The 15,212-nt window shown below is 53.2% G+C and overlaps 1 protein-coding gene across 1 annotated transcript in view; it reads right to left on the bottom strand.

Moving 5' to 3' along the window:
* LOC137334897 (F-actin-monooxygenase MICAL3-like) overlaps window positions 1-15,212 on the bottom strand; it is a 173,462-nt gene that overhangs the window by 122,301 nt on the left and 35,949 nt on the right. The gene's annotated exons all lie outside the window — the stretch shown is intronic.

The raw sequence follows: 15,212 nt of genomic DNA, 5'->3' as shown, positions 1-15,212 counted from the left end.
CATGGGGATGTGTGGTATCACCCCTAGTGTGTACATGGGGACTTGTTGTATAACCCCCGTGTGTACATGGGGACGTGTGGTATTACCTCTGGTGTGTACATGGGGACGTCCGGTATTATAAATGTCACCCCACTATTTAAGAAAGGAGGAAGAGAGAACTACAGACCTGTTAGCCCGATATCAGTAGTAGGGAAAAAGCTAGAATCTATCATAAAGGATGTGATAACAGGACGCTTAGAAAATAATAATAGGATTTGGCAAAGTCAACATGGATTTATGAAAGGGAAATCATGTTTGACAAACCTATTGGAGTTCTTTGAGGATGTAACGAGTAGAATAGATAAGGGGGAACCAGTGGATGTGGTGTATTTGGATTTTCAGAAGGCTTTCAATAAAGTCCCACACAGGAGGTTGGTGAACAAAGTTAGAGCACATGGAATTGGTAGAAAAAACAGAAATGCAGAGTATTTTTTAAATGGTGAAAGATTGGGAAATGTTGACGTTCAAAGGGACCTGGGTGTTCTTGTACATGAGTCACTAAAAGCTAACATGCAGGTGCAGCAAGCAATTAGGAAGGCAAATGGTGTGTTGGCCTTCACAAGAGGATTTGAGTACAGCGGTAAAGATGTCTTACTGCAATTATATAGGGCCTGGGTGAGAACACACCTCAATTATTGTGCTCAGTTTTGTTCTCCTTACCAAAGAAGGGATATACTTGCCATAGAGGGAGTGCAACGAAGGTTCACCAGACTGATTCCTGGGATGGTGGGATTGTTGTATGAGAAGAGATTGAGTAGACGAGGCCTGTATACTCGAGTTTAGAAGAATGAGAAGTGATCTCATTGAAACATGCAAAATTCTTACAGGGCTCAACAGGGTAGATGCAGGGAGGATGTTTCCCCTGGCTGGGGAGTCTAGAACCAGGGGTCACAGTCTCAGAATAAGGGGTAGGCCATTTAGGACTGAGATGAGGAGAAATTTCTTCACTCCGAGGTTGATGAGTCTTTGGAATTCTCTACCCCAGAGGGCTGCGGAGGCTCAGTCATTGAGTACATTCAAAACAGAGATCGATAGATTTCTAGATATTAAAGGCATCAAGGAATATGGGGATGGTGCAGGAAAATGGTGTAGGAAAATGTTGTTGAGGTAGAAGATCAGCCATGATCTTGTTGAATGGCAGAGCAGGCTCGAGGGGCCAGATGGCCTACTCCTGCTCCTATTTCTAATGTACCCCCGGTGTGTACATGGGGATGTGTGGTATTACCCCCGTCGTGTTTTTTGTTTAATTTGTTCATGGGATGTGGGCGTCGCTAGCAAGGCCAGCATTTATTGCCCATCCCTAATTGCCCTTGAGAAGGTGGTGGTGAGCCGCCTTCTTGAACCGCTGCAGTCCATGTGGTGTAGGTTCTCCCACAGTGCTGTTAGGAAGGGAGTTCCAGGATTTTGACCCAGCGACGATGAAGGAACTGCGGTATATTTCCAAGTCGGGATGGTGTGTGACTTGGAGGGGAACATGCAGGTGGTGGTGTTCCCATGTGCCTGCTGCCCTTGCCCTGTCTAGGTGGTAGAGGTCAGGGGTTTGAGAGCTGCTGTCGAAGAAGCCTTGGTGAGTTGCTGCAGTGCATTCTGTAGATGGTACACACTGCAGCCACGGTGCGCCAGTGGTGAAGGGAGTGAATGTTTAGGGTGGTGGATGGGGTGCCAATCAAGCTGGCTGCGTTGTCCTGGATGGTGTTGAGCTTCTTGAGTGTTGTTGGAGCTGCACTCATCCAGGCAAGTGGAGAGTATTCCATCACACTCCTGACTTGTGCCTTGTAGATGGTGGAAAGGCTTTGGGGAGTCAGCAGGTGAGTCACTCGACGCAGAATACCCAGCCTCTGACCTGCTCTTGTAGCCATAGCATTTATGTGGCTTGTCCAGTTAAGTTTCTGGTCAATGGTGACCCCCAGGATGTTGCTGGTGGGGGATTCGGCGATGGTAATGCCGTTGAATTTCAATGGGAGGTGGTTAGACTCTCTCTTGGTGGAGATGGTCATTGCCTGGCACTTGTCTTGGGCAAATGTTACTTGCCACATATCCAGGCTTGGGCTGATATGTCCAGGTCTTGCTGCATGCGGACACGGACTGCTTCATTATCTGAGGGGTTGCAAATGGAACTGAACACTGTGCAATCATCAGCAAACATCACCATTTCTGACCTTATGATAGAGGGAAGGTCATTGATGAAGCAGCTAAAGATGGTTGGGCCTGGGACACTGCCATGAGGAACTCCTGCAGCAATAGAACCACAGGACCATAGAAAAGATACAGCACAGAAGGGGGCCATTCAGCCCATCGTGTCCGCGCCGGCTCGAAGAACAACCAGGTGCCCATTCTAATCCCACCTTCCAGCACCCGGTCCGTAGCCCTGCAGCTTACAGCACTTTAGCTGCAGGTCCAGGTACTTTTTAAAAGAGTTGAGGGTCCCTGCCTCTACCTCCAATTTGGGCAGCGAATTCCATACACCCACCACCCTCTGCGTAAAAAAGTTTTTCCTCATGTCCCCTCTAATCCTTCCACCAATCAGCTTAAATCTATGTCCTCTCGTTCTTGAACTCTCCGCTAGGGGAAAAAGGTACTTCCTGTCTATCTGGGCCCCTCATAATTTTGTACACCTCAATCAAGTCTCCCCTCAGCCGCCTCTGCTCCAAGGAAAACAACCCCAGCCTATCCAATCTCTCCTCGCAGCTGCAATTTTCAAGCCCTGGCAACATTCTTGTAAATCTTCTCTGCACTCTCTCCAGACCAATTATGTCCTTCCTGTCATATGGTGACCAGAACTGTGCACAATACTCCAGCTGTGGCCTTACCAGCGTTTTATACAGTTCCATCATTACATCCCTGCTTTTGTATTCTATACCTCGGCTAATAACGGAGAGCATTCCGTATGCCTTCTTCACAATCTTATCTACCTGTACTGCCACCTTCAGGGACCTACGCACAAGCACTCCAAGGTCTCTCACTTCCTCTACCCCTCTCAATATATTCCCGTTTACTGCGTATTCCCTTTTACTGTTTGCCCTCCCTAAGTGCATTACCTCACACTTCTCTAGATTGAACTCCATTTGCCACTTTTCCACCCACTCCACCAACCCATTGATACCTTCTTGGAGTCTACAGCTATCCTCTTCACCATCAACTACACGGCCAATTTTTGTGTCGTCTGCAAATTTGCCAATCATGCCCCCTACATTCAAGTCCAAATCATTAATATATACCACAAACAGCAAGGGACCCAACACTGAGCCCTGTGGCACACCACTGGAAACGGATTTCCATTCGAAAAGACATCCATCGACTTTTACCCTTTGTTTCCTGTTACTGACCAATTTTGGATCCAATTCGCCACATTTCCCTGTATCCCATGGGCTTTTACCTTTCTGACCAGTCTGCCAGTGGGACCTTGTCAAATACCTTACTAAAATCCATGTAGACAACAGCCACTGCACTACACTCATCAATCCTCCTTGTCACTTCCTCAAAGAATTCTTTTTTTATTATTCGTTCATGGGATGTGGCGTTGCTGGCGAGGCCAGCATTTATTGCCCATCCCTAATTGCCCTTGAGAAGGTGGTGGTCAGATTTGTAAGGCATGACCTTCCCTGAACAAATCCATGCTGACTATCCCTGATTAAACCATGCCTTTCCAAGTGACAGTTTATCCTATCTCTCAGTTTTGATTCTAATAGTTTGTCCACCACCGAGGTAAGACTGACCAGCCTATAATTGTTCGGCCTTTCCCTCATACCCTTTTTAAACAATGGTACTACGTTTGCAGTCTTCCAGTCCTCCGGTACCTCCCCTGTATCTAGTGAGGATTGGAAAATGATCCTCAGAGCATCCGCTATTTCCTCCCTGGCTTCCTTCAATAGCCTAGGAAACAATCCATCCGGCCCTGGTGACTTATCAACTTTCAAGGATTCCAGTCCCTCTAGTACTTCCTCTCTCGTTATGTTTACCGTATCCAATATTTCACACCTCTCCTCTTTAACTACTATGTCCGGATCATCCCTGTCCTTTGTGAATACGGAGACAAAATATTCATTTAAAACCCTACCCACATCCTCTGCTTCTACACACAAGTTACCCTTATCATCCCTGATAGCTAAGGAAAAGGTGGGACCTATCGTCTTGTTCTTAATGTCCTGATAAAACATCATTGGGTTTCCCCAATGCCCTGGGGCTGAGATGATTGGCCTCCAACAACCACTACCATCTTCCTTTGTGCTAGGTATGACTCCAGCCACTGGAGAGTTTTCCCCGATTCCCATTGACTTCATTTTTACTGGGGCTCCTTGGTGCCACACTCGGTCAAATGCTGCCTTGATGTCAAGGGCACTCACTCTCACCTCACCTCTGGAATTCAGCTCTTTTGTCCATGTTTGGACCAAGACTGTAATGAGGTCTGGAGCAGAGTGGTCCTGGCAGAACCCAAACTGAGCATCGGTGGTCAGATTATTGGTGAGTAAGTGCCGCTTGATAGCACTGTCTACAACACCTTCCATCACTTTACTGATGATTGAGAGTAGACTGATGGGGCGGCAATTGACCGGATTGGATTGGATTTGTGCTTTTTGTTGCCAGGTCATACCTGGGCAATTTTCCACATTGTCGGGTAGATGCCAGTGTTGTAGCTGTACTGGAACAGCTTGGCTAGAGGCGCAGCTAGTTCTGGAGCACAAGACTTCAGCACATGGGGGCGTGTGGTATTATTCCCGGTACGTACATGGAGATGTGCGGTATTACCCCCGGTGTGAACATGTGGGGTCGTGCGGTATTACCCCCGGTGTGTACATGTGGGGTCGTGCGGTATTACCCCCGGTGTGTACATGTGGGGTCGTGCAGAATTACCCCCAGTGTGAACATGTGGGGTCGTGCGATATTACCCCCGGTGTGTACACGGAGATGTGCGGAATTACCCCCGGTGTGTACACGGAGATGTGCGGAATTACCCCCGGTGTGTACGTGGGGATGTGCGGAATTACCCCCGGTGTGTACATGGGGATGTGCAGAATTACCCCCGGTGTGTACATGGGGATGTGCAGAATTACCCCCGGTGTGTACATGGGGATGTGCCGTATTACCCAGTGTGTACATGGGGATATTCCCCCTTTACGACAGTGACTTTAGAGTGTGATAGGGGTAATCCCAGGCCTCCCTCATCCAGTTATCCTGGGAAGGGATATTCCGGAATTTGAAGCCCTGGTTAAAAACGAGGTTCAGAAGAGGCCAGTGTTGGACACTGACACAAACGAGGAGTTTGCTCTAAATTTTCCCTTTTGCGGATCCTGACCTATTTGAGGGAATTGGGAAGAAAGGAAACCTTAAGGAGAACGGAGGCAGGATAAGGCTCGAGGAGCTGGGGAACAGGTCCCTAACATTTTATTGATGTGGAGATGCCGGTGATGGACTGGGGTGGACAAATGTAAGGAATCTTACAACACCAGGTTATAGTCCAACAGCTTTATTTGAAATCACAAGCTTTCGGAGCTTTCCTCCTTCGTCAAGTGACGTTGTAAGACTCCTTATATTTAACATTTTATTAGGAGATCAGCTCAAGACTCCCTCCACTAGTACAGCACCTCCATCAGACGCAGAGGGAGAAGGTTCCCAAAAGGACCTTCTTAGGAGAAGGGAAGACTCCGTGAAGGAGTTTCCCCATGAGTATGACTGATTTCAAACGGGATCAGGCTGATGACCTGGCTTTTCAGACCATGAAAACTGAAATGGTATTGGTTAATAGTATTGGTTAAAAGGGCTGGGCCTTACTTTATAATTGAGAATGATTTGTTGTACAGGGTGATCAGGGAGCACGGGGTAGAGGTAGAACTACTGGTTCGAAAACCCTTCCGACAGCTAGTATTAGGTATGGCCCATTAACAATTGTTGGGCGGACATCTCAGGGTAGAAAAAACCCAGGGGCAAATCTTACGTTTTTTGGCCAGGGATTTATAAAGAAGTTCTACTGTATTGTAATTCCTGTCCAGAATGTCAATTGGCAGGACCTATACCTCTTCTCCATGTTCAGTTAGTCCCCCTACCCATAATCGAGGTACCCTTCGAAAGAATTGCTATGGACCTGATGGGGCCTTTGGAAAGGTCTGCCAAAGGATACCTTTGTATCCAGTGATAGTTGATTATGCGACCAGGTATCCAGAGGCTATTTCCTTACAGAACATGGTATCAAAAAAAATTGCTAATGAATTGGTACGGGTGTTTCCAGGGTAGGAATTCCATAAGAGATTCTGACAGATCAGGGAACTCCGTTCATATCCAAACTAATGGGAGAGCTATGTGCATTGTTAAAGATTAAAGCTCTATGGACTTTAGTTGATTGGTAGGGCGTTTCAATAAAACTTTGAAAAGTATGTTAAAGAAATTAGTAGACGGGGAGGGCAAGAACTGGGCGCCTTGTTACTGTATGTAATGTTCACAATTGGAGAGGTTCCACAGGCCTCCAGGGGGTTTTCACCGTTCAAGCTTCTCTGTGGAAAACAATCTGTGGGCTTCTAGATATTATCAGGGAGGAATGGGAAGAACAGAATAGTCTTTTGTGGAATGAATTGGAACATGTCCTGAAAATGATGAAGAGGGTAGAGGCAGTCACTCCTGGAGTAAGGGAATACCTGGAAAAGGCCCAAGAGAAGCAATGGGTCTACTACAATAAGCAGGCCAGGGTGAGGTGGCTCCGCAGGGCCACCGAGTTTTGCTTCTGGTTCCACGCTCGGGAGCAAACTTGTTCCTCAATGGCAGGGCCTGTAGGAGATTGTGGAACAAGTAGGGCCTGTAAACTACAAAGTTAGTCAGCCTGGGAGAAGATGGAAGGCACAGATTGTTCATATTAATCTGCTAAAACCGTGCAGAGATCAGGAGACCCTTGTGTCCGAGTCGGGGCCTCATTTGGAAACTAAGACCCGAGAAACCGGGAGAGTTCACCTGACCGAGGAACTAATGGCACAGCAGCGACGACAACTGCTAAAATTAGTCCAAAGAAATGGGAATGTTTTTACCTCTCGACCTGGGAAAACTCATGCTATTAAACATGATATCATCACGCCTCTGGGGATAACGGTATTGGTGAAAACAAGGCAAAGAGACAGGAGGTCTCCCAAGAGGTCAAGACAATGCTCGAGCTTGGGTTAATAGAAGAGTCTCACAGTGAAAGGTCAAACTCTATCGTACCAAAGCCCGATGGGTCGTGGAGATTCTGTAATGATTTTAGAAAATTAAACAATGCATTGGAGTTTGATGTTTACTCCGTGACTCGGGTGGATGAGTTAATTGAACGTCTGGGAAATGCTAATTTCTTCTCCACCCTGGACTTTTCGAAAGGGTATTGGCACATCCCATTAACAGATTCTGCCAAAGAGAAAACAGCCTCTGCAATACCTGAAGGTCTGTGCCAGCACCCAGCGATGCCATTTGGGTTGCATGGGGCTCCTGCCACCTTTCAGTGGTTAATGGATGGGATTTTGAGGCCTCATGCTCAGTATGCCGCTGCATACCTAGATGATACTGTAATCTACAGGGGTGACTGGGAGTCCCAGCAACAAAAATTAGAAGCGGTACAGGATAGCTTGAGGAAGGCAGATTTGACAATCAGGCCAGGGAAATGCCATTTGGGTTTGTCGGAGAGGACTTACGTCGGGTATTTGGTCGGGGGCAGACTAGTTAAGCCCCAACTTGACAAAGTAGAGGTTATTGGGAAGTGGCCCAGACCAAAAAAAAGTAAGAACTTCTCTGGGCTTTGTCGGATATCATCGCCGATTTATCCCAGACTCCGCCACCAGGGTGGCCCCTTTGACAGATCTCACCCAATCTCGGGAGCTGAATGTGGTCCGATTGTTTCCCCATCAGGTGTCAGCATTTGGGGACCTCCGGGATGCCTTACGCTCAGACCCAGTAATGATTGTTCCGGATTTCTCCCGGGAGTTCATCCTTCAGACAGATGAGTCGGACGTTGGGCTAGGGGGACGATCCCAGTTATTGAAGGGGCTGAGCATTCCATAATGTACCAGAGTAGAAAGTTGCTACCTCGAGAATGCAACAATGCTACAGTCAAGAAGGAGTGACTAGCGATCAAATGGGTAGTGGAGACACTAAAATACTACTTATTGGGGAGACCGTTCCGGCTGGTAATGGATCATCGCCCCCGCCCCCGCCCCCACCCCCACCCCCTTCAGTGGATGCGGCCGAATAATGAACAGAATGCCCGGATTACACGTTGGTTTTTGTCCCTCCAATCGTATGCTTTTAGAGTTGAACGTAGATCCGGGTCGGCACGCGGGAATGCGAATCCCTCTCCCAAATATCACTCGAGCGCCTGGCTCTTTGCTGGCGGGGGGGGGGGGGGGAATACGTGCGAGGGGGGGGGGCGGCGTGTAACGGAGCGAGAGGGGGGGACGGCGTGTAACGGAGCGAGAGGGGGGGACGGCGTGTAACGGAGCGAGAGGGGGGGACGGCGTGTAACGGAGCGAGAGGGGGACGGCGTGTAACGGAGCGAGAGGGGGGGGCGTGTAACGGAGCGAGAGGGGGACGGCGTGTAACGGAGCGAGAGGGGGGGGCGTGTAACGGAGCGAGAGGGGGACGGCGTGTAACGGAGCGAGAGGGGGGGCGGCGTGTAACGGAGCGAGAGGGGGGCGGCGTGTAACGGAGCGAGAGGGGGGGGACGGCGTGTAACGGAGCGAGAGGGGGCGGCGTGTAACGGAGCGAGAGGGGGGGGCGTGTAACGGAGCGAGAGGGGGGGGCGTGTAACGGAGCGAGAGGGGGACGGCGTGTAACGGAGTGAGAGGGGGCGGCGTGTAACGGAGCGAGAGGGGGGGCGGCGTGTAACGGAGCGAGAGGGGGCGGCGTGTAACGGAGCGAGAGGGGGGGGCGTGTAACGGAGTGAGAGGGGGCGGCGTGTAACGGAGCGAGAGGGGGGGGCGTGTAACGGAGTGAGAGGGGGCGGCGTGTAACGGAGCGAGAGGGGGGGGGCGGCGTGTAACGGAGCGAGAGGGGGGGACGGCGTGTAACGGAGCGAGAGGGGGGGACGGCGTGTAACGGAGCGAGAGGGGGGGACGGCGTGTAACGGAGCGAGAGGGGGGGGCGTGTAACGGAGCGAGAGGGGGCGGCGTGTAACGGAGCGAGAGGGGGCGGCGTGTAACGGAGCGAGAGGGGGGGGCGGCGTGTAACGGAGCGAGAGGGGGGGGCGTGTAACGGAGCGAGAGGGGGGGACGTGTAACGGAGCGAGAGGGGGGCGTGTAACGGAGCGAGAGGGGGGCGTGTAACGGAGCGAGAGGGGGGGACGGCGTGTAACGGAGCGAGAGGGGGGGGCGTGTAACGGAGCGAGAGGGGGCGGCGTGTAACGGAGCGAGAGGGGGCGGCGTGTAACGGAGCGAGAGGGGGGGGCGGCGTGTAACGGAGCGAGAGGGGGGGGGCGTGTAACGGAGCGAGAGGGGGCGGCGTGTAACGGAGCGAGAGGGGGCGGCGTGTAACGGAGCGAGAGGGGGGGGCGTGTAAGCCAGAGGATGTTGAGAGCTCGGTATCCAAAGTTATATGAAAGATGGTATAGCTTTAAGAAATCTTTGTCCTTAACTGCCTTTAATCGGGAACAACTCCCAGCCTGGTACAATAAAAGGCAGCGGAATAGTTCATTTGGTGAGAGGAAGGAACTAAAGGGGAATAAGCGGTAGGCTGGAAAGTAAATACCGATCACTGTCTTGTTCATCGCTGCAAGAGGTGAATAAAGCTCACTTGTTTTTATATCGAGTCTGCGTGTCTAATTGACCACTGGGCCCTGGACCTGTGTCAGCTTGTAACATGGGACAGTGCAGCGGGAGTTTACTCTGTATCTCACCCGGGAATGTTTGTGGGACCATCCCAGACATTATCAGACAATTCCTTCTGCGAGCTCTTGCAGCCCTGCTCCCATCGCAGTGTGAATTTTGGTGTTGCTGTGTACTTCTGGCTGATATTGGAGATAGCTGCATGAGTCCCTTTGGAAATCCGAGAGCTGAGATGATGCAGCAGCTGTTACACACACCCACCCCCCCCCCCCCCCCCCCCCCCCGACGACAGCCTCCTTCAGGGCGGCTCAGGGACATGCTGGTGACATGCTGCTCAAACACCAGCAGCTGGGAGGAGTCAGCACCTTCAGGGGGGGGGGGGAAGAGAGTCAGCACCTTCGGGGGAGGGGGGAGGGGGAGAGGGGGAGAGTCAGCACCTTCGGGGGAGGGGGGAGGGGGAGGGGGAGGGGGGAGGGGGGAGGGGGAGAGGGAGAGGGGGAGAGTCAGCACCTTCGGGGGAGGGGGGAGAGTCAGCACCTTCGGGGGAGGGGGGAGAGTCAGCACCTTCGGGGGAGGGGGGAGAGTCAGCACCTTCGGGGGAGGGGGAGAGGGTCAGCACCTTCGGGGGAGGGGGGAGAGTCAGCACCTTCGGGGGAGGGGGAGAGGGTCAGCACCTTCGGGGGAGGGGGGAGAGTCAGCACCTTCGGGGGAGGGGGGGAGAGTCAGCACCTTCGGGGGAGGGGGGAGAGTCAGCACCTTCGGGGGAGGGGGGAGAGAGTCAGCACCTTCGGGGGAGGGGGAGAGTCAGCACCTTCGGGGGAGGGGGAGAGTCAGCACCTTCGGGGGAGGGGGGAGAGTCAGCACCTTAAACAGCAGCTGATGGACCGTGAGGATTTTGCAGATCTGTTCTGACCGCATCATGTGGTGTCAACAAACAGCAGAAGCTCTGGAGATGACATCACAGCCCGTGTTGCCATGCGGTCATTCACAGTCTTTAACAGGCAGCATGGCTTCCCATGAGCCGTGGCCCAGTGGGTCGCACTCTCGCCTGAGTCAGAAGGTCATGGATTGAAGTCCCACCCCAGAGACTTGAGCCCATAATCGAGGCTGACACTCCCGGTGCTGAGGGGGCGCCGCACTGTCGGAGGGTCGGTGCTGAGGGAGCGCCGCACTGTCGGAGGGTCGGTGCTGAGGGAGCGCCGCACTGTCGGAGGGTCGGTGCTGAGGGAGCGCCGCACTGTCGGAGGGTCGGTGCTGAGGGAGCGCCGCACTGTCGGAGGGTCGGTGCTGAGGGAGCGCCGCACTGTCGGAGGGTCGGTGCTGAGGGAGCGCCGGAGGGTCGGTGCTGAGGGAGCGCCGCACTGTCGGAGGGTCGGTGCTGAGGGAGCGCCGCACTGTCGGAGGGTCGGTGCTGAGGGGGCGCCGCACTGTCGGAGGGTCGGTGCTGAGGGGGCGCCGCACTGTCGGAGGGTCGGTGCTGAGGGGGCGCCGCACTGTCGGAGGGCCGGTACTGAGGGAGCGCCGCACTGTCGGAGGGTCGGTACTGAGGGTGTGCCGCACTGTCGGAGGGTCGGTGCTGAGGGGGCGCCGCACTGTCGGAGGGTCAGTACTGAGGGAGCGCTGCACTGTCGGAGGGTCGGGACTGAGGGGGCGCCGCACTGTCGGAGGGTCGGTGCTGAGGGGGCGCCGCACTGTCGGAGGGTCGGTGCTGAGGGGGCGCCGCACTGTCGGAGGGTCGGTGCTGAGGGGGCGCCGCACTGTCGGAGGGTCGGTGCTGAGGGGGCGCCGCACTGTCGGAGGGTCGGTGCTGAGGGAGCGCCGCACTGTCGGAGGGTCGGTGCTGAGGGGGCGCCGCACTGTCGGAGGGTCGGTGCTGAGGGAGCGCCGCACTGTCGGAGGGTCAGTACTGAGGGAGCGCCGCACTGTCGGAGGGTCGGTGCTGAGGGAGCGCCGCACTGTCGGAGGGTCAGTACTGAGGGAGCGCCGCACTGTCGGAGGGTCGGTGCTGAGGGAGCGCCGCACTGTCGGAGGGTCGGTGCTGAGGGGGCGCCGCACTGTCGGAGGGCCGGTACTGAGGCTGTGCCGCACTGTCGGAGGGTCGGTACTGAGGGTGTGCCGCACTGTCGGAGGGTTGGTCCTGAGGGTGCGCCGCACTGTCGGAGGGTCGGTACTGAGGGTGCGCCGCACTGTCGGAGGGTCGGTCCTGAGGGTGCGCCGCACTGTCGGAGGGTCGGTACTGAGGGAGCGCCGCACTGTCGGAGGGGCAGTACTGAGGAAGCGCTGCACTGTCGGAGGGTCAGTACTGAGGGAGTGCCGCACTGTCGGAGGGTCAGTACTGAGGGAGCGCCGCACTGTCGGAGGGTCAGTACTGAGGGAGCGCTGCACTGTCGGAGGGTCAGTACTGAGGGAGCGCTGCACTGTCGGAGGGTCAGTACTGAGGAAGCGCTGCACTGTTGGAGGGTCAGTACTGAGGGAGCGCCGCACTGTCGGAGGGTCAGTACTGAGGGAGCGCTGCACTGTCGGAGGTGCTGTCGTTTGGATGAGACGAGGCCCCATCTGCCCTCTCCGTGGACGTAAAAGATCCCATGGCGCTATTTGAAGAAAAGCAGGGGAGTTCTCCCTGGTGTTCTGGCCAATGTTTATCCCTCAATCAACATCAATAAAACAAATTATCCTGTTGTTACCACATTGCTGTTTGTGGGATCTTGCTGTGCACAAATTGGCTGCCCCATTTCCTTACATTACAACAGTGACTACACTTCGAAAGTACTTCATTGGCTGTAAAGCGCTTTGGGACGTCTTGAGGTTGTGTACGGTGCTGTAGAAATTCAAGTCCTTTCTTTCATGAATACATTGCCCCCCCCTCCCCCCCCCAACACCCTCCCACGTGCCCCTCGCACGGAGCGACAGCCGAGTGTGTGGGGCCAGGATCCTCCAGTTACGAATCAAATGCTCGGTGTGAGGAGAAGAATTTGAGCAGCTGCAAGCTCTGAGTTTTCAATCGGGGCAGATACCATGGGCTGGGCTGCACTCTGGGTCAAGGTCAACTAAGGCACAGGACCAGAAGTTAAAACACAACTCACAGCAAGCTCAACACGTACACATCTCTGATAACAAACTAGCACGGACTCTGTTAGTTCCTCTTCTACCCAACCCCCCATCCTGCACTAAACTAAGGAACAGGCAGTGAGTGAAAGTGTGGTCAACAAAATCAAAAATAACCTGGCAGACTCATCGATGCCAGAACAGCCAGGGCACGCGGCCTGGAGCACGCACACCTTCCTTCCTTCACCCACTGGGTCCAGCCCCAGCCTCACTCACCTTCCCCCCGGCCCCATCGCTGGCCACTCCCCCTTTCAACACTTGACAGTTTGTGGAATGCATTTAGCAGCTGACTATAGTCGAAGTTCACTCAATGAGGGACAAGGGAGGCTGAGCTCAGAGCCTGGTGCACCCAATCAAATGGCTTAAATTACTGCCTCACATCATAGACTAACCCCAGCTCTATTGTTCACACCTTGTATGGTGGGTTCAATCAGAACCTAGTATGCACAAGGTACACCAGCAATACTCTACCAAACTCAATCTCAACCCTCCAGACACTCGCCATCGAAAACAAAGGTGATCCATAAACACAGACTTCCTTCCAAAAACAGCATCATTCAGAGTTGGCAGCCGGTGCTTGTCAGGACTGCTCTACAACACAACAAAGAAAGCCCAGCTGTACCAAGCTCTGGTGCCCCTTTTTAAATTGGAACTGTCATCAGAACAGTCGGTCCCATTGACTAGGAGTCTGGGCACTGCCCAGTGCTGCCAACAAGTGATCAGTCCATATTTAGGCATTCAGCAAAAGTGGAGCAAGCTCCAGATCCAATTAGTATTCCCGCTGGAATCGGAGCGCTGACAGGCTCAGCTGAACCCTCCAAACATCAACTCCAACAGTGGTACACACATGTACACTTCTCCACTTCAAGACAGGCCCCACCCTCTCCCTCCCCATCTCAGGACCTGAAATAATCATTAGTGAAGGTCCTCAGAAATAGACAGTTTCCTAGAAGTAAAGGGAATTAGGGGTTACAGGGAGCGGGCAGGAAATTGGACATGAAGCTGAGTTCGGATCGGTCAAGGCCCTGTGGGTGGCGGAGCGGGCCCAGGGGCTGAGTGGCCGGGTCCTGCTCCGACTTCTTGTGTTCTTTAGATTTGAGGTTAGGATCAGATCAGCCATGATCTTATTGAATGGCGGAGCAGGCTCGAGGGGCCGATTGGCCTACTCCTGTTTCTTATGTTCTCACCACTCACACTCTTGTATGAGCAGGAAATCGCACCCTCTCCCCAACAGTTTACAACTCGGCCTATCTGCCCAAGCAACACATAGCAAGTCCAGCAGCCCATTCGAAGGACATGAATGCCCCGCACACCCGGGCAACGGGCGACCCGCACACCTGTACCCACCAGTAGTGCATTCCAGTATTATACAGTGACATCGTCTGTGTGTTTGTATGTGTGAGAGTGTCTGTGTCTCGGTGTCTGTGTCCGAGTGTATCTGTGAATGGGAGTGTGTTTGTGTGTGTGTGTGTTTGAGAGCGTGATTGTGTACGTGTGCGTCTGAGCAGGTGTGTCTATGCCTGAGCGTGTGTGTGCATGTCTGAGTGTGTGCCTGAGAGTGGATGGGTGTGTGTGTCTGTGGGGTTTGCATGCAAGTGATTACTTTGTGTAGTGTGTAATTATCTGTAGAATGAATGTCCTGCAGTATGTGCTGTGCTCTCATTACCCGGAGACATCGGTACATCTTGTATTTTGAAGCCTTGAATTCCCTCTCTGTTCTTGATCGAATTCTATCACTTGTCTGCTTGGGCCTCATAGTGCCCTCACTGCACAGACCGACCAGTAATCTTTTCTCTTTCCTTTTCCCAGCGTGTCCTTCATTCCCCGCCATATTAGGTGCCAACTCTAACTCAAGTACAACCCTTGGGCATTGATAGCTGCTGATACCTCACCCAAGAGGCCATTCTTCCTAAGTGAGCTTACTCAGTGGGTTTTGGCCAGCTAGTTTCCGCTGTGGGAATCACAGCTGAGCCCAGTTCTGACCTGACCTGATAACCACACACATGCACTTTCCAGCAGGGTCAGCGAGCAGGCGTGAGAGTTGGAGCCCTGGCTGATCCTGTCCCCTCCCCACTCCAGCTCCTGTACCGGCTGAGATATCAGTACAGAGTGAGGATTGACCCGGGGACCTGCAGCTCTGTGGAGTCAGCTCTACACCAGGCAGTGTCCCCAACCTCAAATCCATTAGAGAAGGACCCGCTCTCCTTGGTCCAGTTATTAATTGACAGTGAAACTAATCTTACCCGTATCACAAAAATCACAGGAACTCAGACAACGAGTGCTGCAATTCTGAACAACTTA

This window comes from Heptranchias perlo, chromosome 18 (assembly GCF_035084215.1).
Source record: "Heptranchias perlo isolate sHepPer1 chromosome 18, sHepPer1.hap1, whole genome shotgun sequence".
Taxonomy (NCBI): domain Eukaryota; kingdom Metazoa; phylum Chordata; class Chondrichthyes; order Hexanchiformes; family Hexanchidae; genus Heptranchias; species Heptranchias perlo.
The sequence above is the reverse complement of the archived record's forward strand: the minus strand, read 5'-3'. Positions and strand labels throughout refer to the sequence as shown.